The sequence below is a fragment of the Homarus americanus genome, unplaced genomic scaffold, assembly GCF_018991925.1.
Source record: "Homarus americanus isolate GMGI-L3 unplaced genomic scaffold, GMGI_Hamer_2.0 scaffold42405, whole genome shotgun sequence".
NCBI classification, from domain to species: Eukaryota; Metazoa; Arthropoda; class Malacostraca; order Decapoda; family Nephropidae; genus Homarus; species Homarus americanus.
In genome coordinates, this window is record NW_024753126.1 from 335,139 (window position 1) to 343,882 (window position 8,744).

Sequence of the window (8,744 nt, forward strand, 5' to 3'; positions counted from 1 at the left end):
TGGAGGCTTTAAAACACACAGCAGACAGCATCTATTGTCCTTTAAGATTAGTTGTCTGCTCTCTTAAACTATACAGCAGCAATACATGTTCTGGTCGAGTCGTTCCCTTAACTACCTCCATGAAAACCAACCCCGGAGTTGACCTTGTGTGTCTGTGTGTCTGTCCTTGGGGTCAACTACAGTGAATTAAGTAGTAATAATCTGTTCAATAAGTCGGCTACATTGGATAATCAAATTGGCCTTTTTTTACTCACTCACTCACTCACTTTCTCTCACTCACTCACTCACTCACTCACTCACTCACTCACATACAAAACTGTAGCGATTTAATAAAAATGTGAATTTTATTCCCTCGTTGACATTCTTGCTCTTGTGAATGTTGCCAATTAAGGAGTGAGTAACTTTAAGGTGTGTGTGTGTGTGTGTGTGTGTGTGTGTGTGTGTGTGTGTGTGTGTGTGTGTGTGTGTGTGTGTGTGTGTGTGTGTGTGTGTGTGTGTGTGTGTGTGTGTGTGTGTGTGTGTGTGTGTGTGTGTGTGTGTGTGTGTGTGTGTGTGTGTGTGTGTGTGTGTGTGTGTGTAATGTTTTATGGCAAGATATTCTGTATCTCATGGATCTGTGTAATTATTATACCCCCCACGTATTAATACACTGCTCCACATTATCGCTGAGTATTACGTCTCTCTTCCTGACACAGGTAATTATGCAAATAAATCTTGATGTTAAAGCCATAGAGTTATGCAAATCCACATACCGGGAGAGCCTAGCCTATGTTCCTCCCTAAATGGTACCTTGAAAGAATGAGTTTTAAAGTGACCTTGCGTGTGTGTGTGAATGATATATAGCGCGTTAACAGCTGCCTGTGAGTTGCACTATGAATAATGGTCTTTTAATTGTTTATTTTTGGTTCTGTTTTGAAGACTTTAATACTATACCGTTTCATTGCCACAGGTGAGTGCACTACTAAGAAAGAAACAAACCCAAATTGGCCACCACAATCTCACTCAATCTAGTTTAGTGGAGGAGGGAACGATGCTGATGCTCCCCCCTCTCCCCTTCCCTTGCCCCTTCCCCTTCCCCTCCCCCTTAATCACACCATTCTTCCTTTCCTGATTGGAGATGCATCAGAGTTACGTGTGTGTGTGTGTGTGTGTGTGTGTGTGTGTGTGTGTGTGTGTGTGTGTGTGTGTGTGTGTGTGTGTGTAAAAACTTTAAAACACTTATGAGAAAGTTTTAAATTTTCATGAAGGTTATTAACAAGTGTATATGGGACGATGTTTTAATGATGGTTAGGTTAGGTTAGGTTAGGTTAGGTTAGGTTAGGTTAGGTTAGGTTTGGTTAAGTCGTACCATGAAGCTTTATTTCTTTATATCTTTAGTACAATATTAACACAGGGAAAGTATTAGACCTGTCATAGTTTTATATCGTAACACAGCCAAGGGTCCAGAGACTTTGAAGGCCATCACGCTGGACATATAGTGAAGGCTGGGATTAACTTCAGATGGATTTCGTTGAGATGAAAGTGAACAGTGAGGAAGCCATTAGTGCTGTGTTCGTGTCCACCCACCACCCACCCCTTGTCTGTTATGGTGGGTGTGTTGATATAGTGGGAAGGACTTTGGGTTAGGTTAGGTTAGGTTAGGTTAGGTTAGGTTAGGTTAGGTTAGGTTAGGTTAGGGTAGGTGAATTTAGGTTAGCTTAGGATATATTAAGGTTAAGTTAGATTAGGTTAGGTTAGGTTAGGTTAGGTTAGATTTGGTTAGGTTAGGTTAGGTTAGGTTAGGTTAGGTTAGGTTAGGTTCGGTTAAGGTAGATTAGGCTTGAGCTGTTTTCCTTAGAGATAAAAAGTTTTGCAGTCCTCTTCATGATATTTCTCCAACAGAGGCTAACTTACCGACGTCAATGTCACAGAACTCGAGGGAAACTTTTCGAATAAGGAAAAAAAAAATGAGTTGGTTTCATATTTACATTTGAGTGAGAAGGACGAGTGGTGATAACTTTCCCTGCAGTAGAGGAACGACTTACAAGGTGAACAGAAGAAGTTGAAGACAAGATGAAGGCAAGAACGTGAAGACAAGATGAACAGAAGAACGTGAAGACATGATGAACAAAAGAACGTGAAGACAAGATGAAGGCAAGAACGTGAAAACAAGATAAACAGAAGAACGTGAAGACATGATGAGCAAAAGAACGTGAAGACAAGATGAACACAAATACGTGAAGACAGGAACGTGAAGACAAGACAAGAATGTAAAGGAAACTCGCATGATAGAAACAGAAGAACGTCACTTTAGAACCGGATTTACATGACCCAATTTCCCGTCTTCTGAGAGAGAGAGAGAGAGAGAGAGAGAGAGAGAGAGAGAGAGAGAGAGAGAGCAAGTCAGTATTTTTACCTTCTTATCTCTTATTCATTATTCATTTACTTTTCATTCTTCATCTTTCTTGTCGTTATGTTAATTCAGTCACTATGTATAAATTAGTAGTGTTACAAGTGAGTGATGGACATATATTTTCCTTTGCCTCTCTCATCCTTTTTATTCCTCCTTATTTCCCCCCTCTTCCTCCTTCCTCTTCCTTCCTTTCCTCCTCCTCCTCCTCTGCCCTGCCCTCATTCTTTACCAAGGTGAAAGAAAAAGAAGAATAAAAATTAAAACAAGAACAAGAACAAGGAGAAGAACTTAAAGAACAAGAAAAATATGAACAAGAACAAAAAAATAGAAAAATAACAACAAAGAGAAGAAAAAGAAAGAAGAAAACTAAAAGAAATAAAGAAAACATTCTATTTTCCTATCGGTTGTAACATAAGACAGTGATGAGGGACATGTCAGGTGAGTCTCCCTGAGTTCCCGACACAGGTTAGGTTAGGTTAGGTTAGGTTTAGGTTAGGTTAGGTTAGGTTAGGTTAGGTTTAGGTTAGGTTTAGGTTAGGTTTAGGTTAGGTTTAGGTTAGGTTTAGGTTAGGTTAGGCTTTAGGTTAGGTTTAGGTTAGGTTAGGTTAGGTTAGGTTTGTTTAGGTTAGGTTTAGGCATTAGGTTTAGTTAGGTTAGGTTAAGGTTAGGTTTAGGTTAGGTTAGGTTTAGGTTAGGTTAGGTTTAGGTTAGGTTAGGTTTAGGTTAGGTTAGGTTTAGGTTAGGTTTAGGTTAGGTTACGTTAGGTTAGGTTAGGTTTAGGTTAGGTTTAGGTTAGGTTAGGTTTAGGTTAGGTTAGGTTTAGGTTAGGTTAGGTTTAGGTTAGGTTTAGGTTAGGTTACGTTAGGTTAGGTTATATACGCTGATTTAAATTATATCCTATTAAAGGTAACGTAAAAGGAAAGAATTTTTTCCTCTCTCAGAAACTTTTGGTAAATTGATATTGTAAGATTTATTGTTGATATTAATCCTGATTTTTTTTATGTTTAATTTGTTAATCCATTTACACAACAACAACAACAACTACAACAAGTACCACAACTACAGGTTATAATCCCAGTTGTTATCACTATGTTCTAGCTGAGATCATCCTCGGCCTAGTTATAGCATAGTGCAGTTATACATTACACAGGTGTTATAGAAAGGTTGTAAATTCTCTTCGATACGATAATCTGCAGTGGAGTTTAGGTCGACAAATTGGGTGACTTAGTATAGGATTTCCACCTTAAATCTGCATGGTGTGTTGGGGAAGGAAGGAAGGAAGGAAGGAAGGAAGTATGGAAGGAATTAAGGAAGGAAGGAAGAAAAAAGGAAGGAAGGAAAGAAGGTCAGAGAATGCAGTATCCCCGACAACCTGCTATTCAACCACACTCTGACGTCACTTAATTACCTCGCCTCCGTGACTTCAATATTGAGAACCAATACGACACGTGTTACTTTACGTTCCTGACCTCTGACCTATGACCTAACACCCACAGTCCTTTTAAAGATTTATAATATATCAAATAATATCTCATTCGTGTAACAGAAGTTAATATAACAAGTCGTGGCTGTGGATTGTCTTAAAACCTAACCTAACCTAACCTAACCAAACCTTTGACCATTAATGTATGATGGTAACAGGCGATTATCATATAAGTATTCCATCATTCTCTCTTACCTATTCCACCCTTCCCCCTTCTCCCCCCTTTCCACCCGTTCCTTCTACCCATCCCACCCGTTCTTTCTCCCCATTCCACCCGTTCCTTCTACCAGACGCATAAAAAACAAACTCAAGTCTCCCTCGACACACTTTTGCGCTATGACTCAAAGTTACTAAAAGTTTGTGATCGATGTTGTTGGGTTTTTTTCTTTGTTCCCCTAAGTGTAGGGCCTTGGGTCGCTATCTGTCACCTGGGGGAGTCTGTCGTGGAGGGGTGAAGGGGAGGGAGGGGGGGGGGAGTGAAGGGGATGGGGGGTGGAAGGAAGGGGACAAGGGTGGGGGAGAGAAAATATCCATTGAAAATTTGCATAGTCGTTCCCTGAATAGATTTGTCGTTGAGATGAAACTTTATGAGCATCATGGCATCAGGAAAACGACAATAAAATGGCAATAAACGTTTAGAGGATGAGATAAAGGTTATATAAGGAAAAAGAACGAATTAAGAGATAAGGAAACGATAAGAAAAGGTGGGAAATTAGTGGTTAGGATAAGAAAATGGTGAAAGATGATAATTATGGAGATAGTAAGAAGCTGTAAGGGAGGAAAGAATGAAGGTTAGGAAGCGAAGAGAAGAGGAGTTGGAAGACGATAAGAAACAAGGAGATACAACAATATCTTGAGAGGTGTTGATGAAGGGAAGTGACGGTGAAGCGATAAGAATTGACCATAAATCACCACACGACGAGATGACACAATACCACACGACACTACGACACGACACGTTCTAAAAGTTGTACACAGGGATTCAGTTTTACTACACAACTGTCCCAATAAAGAATTCTGCCTATGGAACTATTCTGTACCTGAACAGCTTCTCGTACATGTATGTGAGTAAGTTGTTCTCATTTACGCCAACTGTTGTTCTACTTCATGTCACAGTTTGTTTAAAAAAAGTGTCACAGGATTTTATTGTTTATCCATTGGTTCAGTAGATAGAATTAGAAACACTTATTTTTCTCCTCCCACCTCTTCTTTCACCCCATTCCTTCTTCCTTCCTTCCTCTCTCCCTTTTTTCCTTCCTTTCACCTTCGTCTCCTTTCTTCCTTCCTTTCACCTCCCTCTCCTTCCTCTCACCTCATTTCCCTCTCCTTCCTTCCTTCCTTCCTTCCTTCCTTCCTTCCTTCCTTTCTCTCACCTCACTCACCTCTCCTTCCATCATTAACCTTCGTTCCCACCTAGAATCACTGTTCACTTAGCGACACTTCTTAAACCATCACACTTATACAGCGTGTGTGTGTGTGTGTGTGTGTGTGTGTGTGTGTGTGTGGGTCTTTATTTCGCTATACACGGCTACAGTTTTGAATTAGACGGCTGAAATTTACCTTAGCTATGTGTCCCTGAAGAGTCACGAGGTGTAACTTTAGAGAGAGGGTCCCAGTGGTCGGCTCCTCCTCCCCACACCACACCTAATTAGTCTCTCTCTTTGCTATCCTCATCCTTAGTTGTCGGTGTAGAGAGTTAAAAATTGGTTCTCTACTGTCAATTATCCCCGAGAATGGTCATGAACATCTAAACGTGGGGAGAGTTGAGTGATACCTGCATGAAAATGATATCTCCTGTTTATAACCAAATTTTCTAACATAAAGGTGAAATTTGAGGGGTTTTTTTCATTTTTTGTTATGCATTATATTTTGATCAAGGTCGGACCTTATTAAGCTATCAGTCCCCTCGTGGCCAGTTAATTTAATAGATTTTTCTGAATCCTATTTTAACATAAAGCTGAAATTTAATATGTAATAAGTCGTAATATACTTAAAGGTGGCATCTGGATTGATTGGCCTCGATGGAATTTGATATCCTTCCACAAAAAAAAAAAAAACACGAAGAGTGCCTGGTCCTCTAATATAATAATACCATTCTGCCTGACCAACTTTTATTTCACCAGTCCATGAGATTCATTTAATTCCTAGCCAATAATATTTTCACGACCACACAGTTAGTTCACGATAAAGAACACATACAGAAAAGGCTGGTCGACCGAGTAACATACCTTTAGTTAATTTTGAAATTCCCGCAGGAAATATCGGGCCGTGTTGAGCCTGGGGCAACACACCACCGCTTCTCCCCTCGGTGTAAATAATACTTCACTAATGCTTCATGCCTCACTGTTTCTCTACGTTTCAACCGCTTCAATTTAATTAAAAAGGAAGAGAACTGGATTGCCTAGATTTCCGGAATTTAAAATAGTGGTTGCGTGTTGAACTTACCCTGACGCCACACACACACACACACACACACACACACACACACACACACACACACACACACACACACACACACACACACACACACACACACACACACACACACACACTTGCAGCTATAAATAATATTAATCACCTATTGTGGTAAAGAATTCAGGTTTTCTTGTAGTCCTGTATGTAATGTATATATGTACGATACTACTACTACTACTACTACTACTACTACTACTACTACTACTAAAAATAATACATAGTTCTAATATACACTCCTGTACTGTACACGGGTTAACACTGAAGTTCTACGGTCTTTAATCTTGGAGTAACTGGAACTAATAAAGTGAAGGTCTGTGTATTAAATTTACCTTAATTGTGTTAGCACTCTACCTGCCACCACATCCTGCCACCATTACTCTTAGCCACCACTTACTACCACCACTAAATTTCAGTCACTACCACCACCTCCTGCCACCATTACCATCACTTTTCTCAGCCTCCTCATCACCCACAGCTTCAACCACCATCACCACCACCTTCACCCACAACCTCCACCACCACCTTCACCCACAACCACCACCACCACCTTCACCCACAACCTCCACCCACCCCCCACCCACAACCTCCACCCACCCCCCACTCACCTCAACTTCAAAACATATACGCCGTCCATTGGTAAAGGAAGTATATCATTACGAGAGATTAAGTACCGTCTCTTACCTGTCGCTGTATTGCATTTATCATAACGCAAAACTTCACAACGTTGGAATTCCTTTACTGAGGGAATTCATTATTGTCCTTTTGATGAGTGTAGTGAAGATGGATGATTGTTGAGGGATAGGGTGAGGAAATTGTGTGTGTGTGAGATACAGAGTGGAGGAATGGGAGAACATGGAATAGGTGAGAGGCTACGGGAGAGGTGAGCGGCAGCGTGAGAGGGAGGTTAGCCAGTCAAAGCGATCCACACCCGCCAGCAGCTAAAACCACACTGCCTTCACCAGCCAGCTTCCTCCTCCCGCTCTCCTGAGTCTGCTCTCTCTCTCTCTCTCTCTCTCTCTCTCTCTCTCTCTCTCTCTCTCTCTCTCTCTCTCTCTCTGTAAAATAGTCGTGAAATAATTGTTCAGTTTCAGCGTTGTTGGCTAATAGCAAGGTAAGAACTGACAAGAACATGAAATAAATTAACCGTAACATGTGTGTGTGTGTGTGTGTATATTATAATAATAATAATAATAATAATAATAATAATAATAATAATAATAATAATAATAATAATAATAGTAATAATAATAATAATAATAATAATAATAATAATAATAATAATAATAATAAACGGTTTATTGAAAAAGTTCTGCAGCCCGAAGGCTGCACCCAAAGACTAGTTTTTCCTTGACTACGTCGTCACAGTAGGGAAGGGATCCCCGAGGGCCCGGATGCCCGGGCAGTGTTACCAGTTTGGAGATAAACGCTTTTTAAAATAATATGGGGGGATGTATCAGATAATAAAATTTTAATTTTTAAAGATTTCCAAGTATTCATCTCGTGTGTGTCACAATTCTTGCATTTATACACGTCGACGTCATACTCGTCCAGTACGAGAACTGATCAACCGTCTGCTGGTCACTACCAGTCTCAGTTATCCTTATTTGCCTCCTGAGTAAGCAAGTGTTTGTTAGTATCAAGTTATGAGAAACTTGTTCAAGTACAAATGGCTCCTACTAGTCCACTAGTCCAGTGTTAACACAAAAGTTAAGAGTCGTCAGGACTGGCTGAAACTGATCGAAGCTTATAATAGAAAAGCTGTCTGTGTGTTTTGTAAGCGTGAAGTAATGCCAAGTAACTCGAGTTTTCGCTAATATTTTGCGCGAATTTGGCTGGCAACATTGCCAGGTGGTCTGGCAGACCTTGTAAAACATAAGCACTTGAACACTGGTCTGCTGCTGGGCTGTGCCCCTGTGTTTAGTACATATTCCTGTTGTAAATGATATTTGAAACTTACGGACAAGCATGTGAATAATGTGTTTATAATATGTGTAAGGCAGCATGTACAAATCAAGATATATAAACTTGAGTTAAAGTTTATGGTTTATTTCTGAAACATCGCTGCAAGTATCTGAATAATCTGTACCTTTAAGGCAACTAGGAAGGTTCCTCACGCATGGTTCGTCAGAGGAGCCAATGAAGTGAGTCTGTTTTCCTTTATATGGGTTTTAAATACTTATAGAAATAAGCGACTTTATAAACATATACAGTCAGTAAAACAAGTATCGACCTCCCTAGGTCAGTGGTACACAAGGTGAGCGATAACAAATTAACACCCAGTGCACCCCAGCCATTAAGTAAATGTATGTAAAGTATTAAGAGATTACGCACAAAGTTTCCTGGTGTTACGAACGGCAGGTGGTCGATACTTTTTTGTATTGACTACACGAGTAC

At 40.1% G+C, this 8,744-nt stretch overlaps 1 long non-coding RNA gene across 1 annotated transcript in view; it reads right to left on the reverse strand.

The window, feature by feature from the left end:
* Nucleotides 1-7,282, reverse strand: part of LOC121855273 — a 29,951-nt gene extending 22,669 nt beyond the window's left edge. Inside the window, exon 1 of the long non-coding RNA XR_006086756.1 lies at nt 7,032-7,282. This is a non-coding gene — a long non-coding RNA (uncharacterized LOC121855273). The remainder of the gene's footprint in view (nt 1-7,031) is intronic.
* Between the last annotated feature and the right edge of the window lie 1,462 nt (nt 7,283-8,744).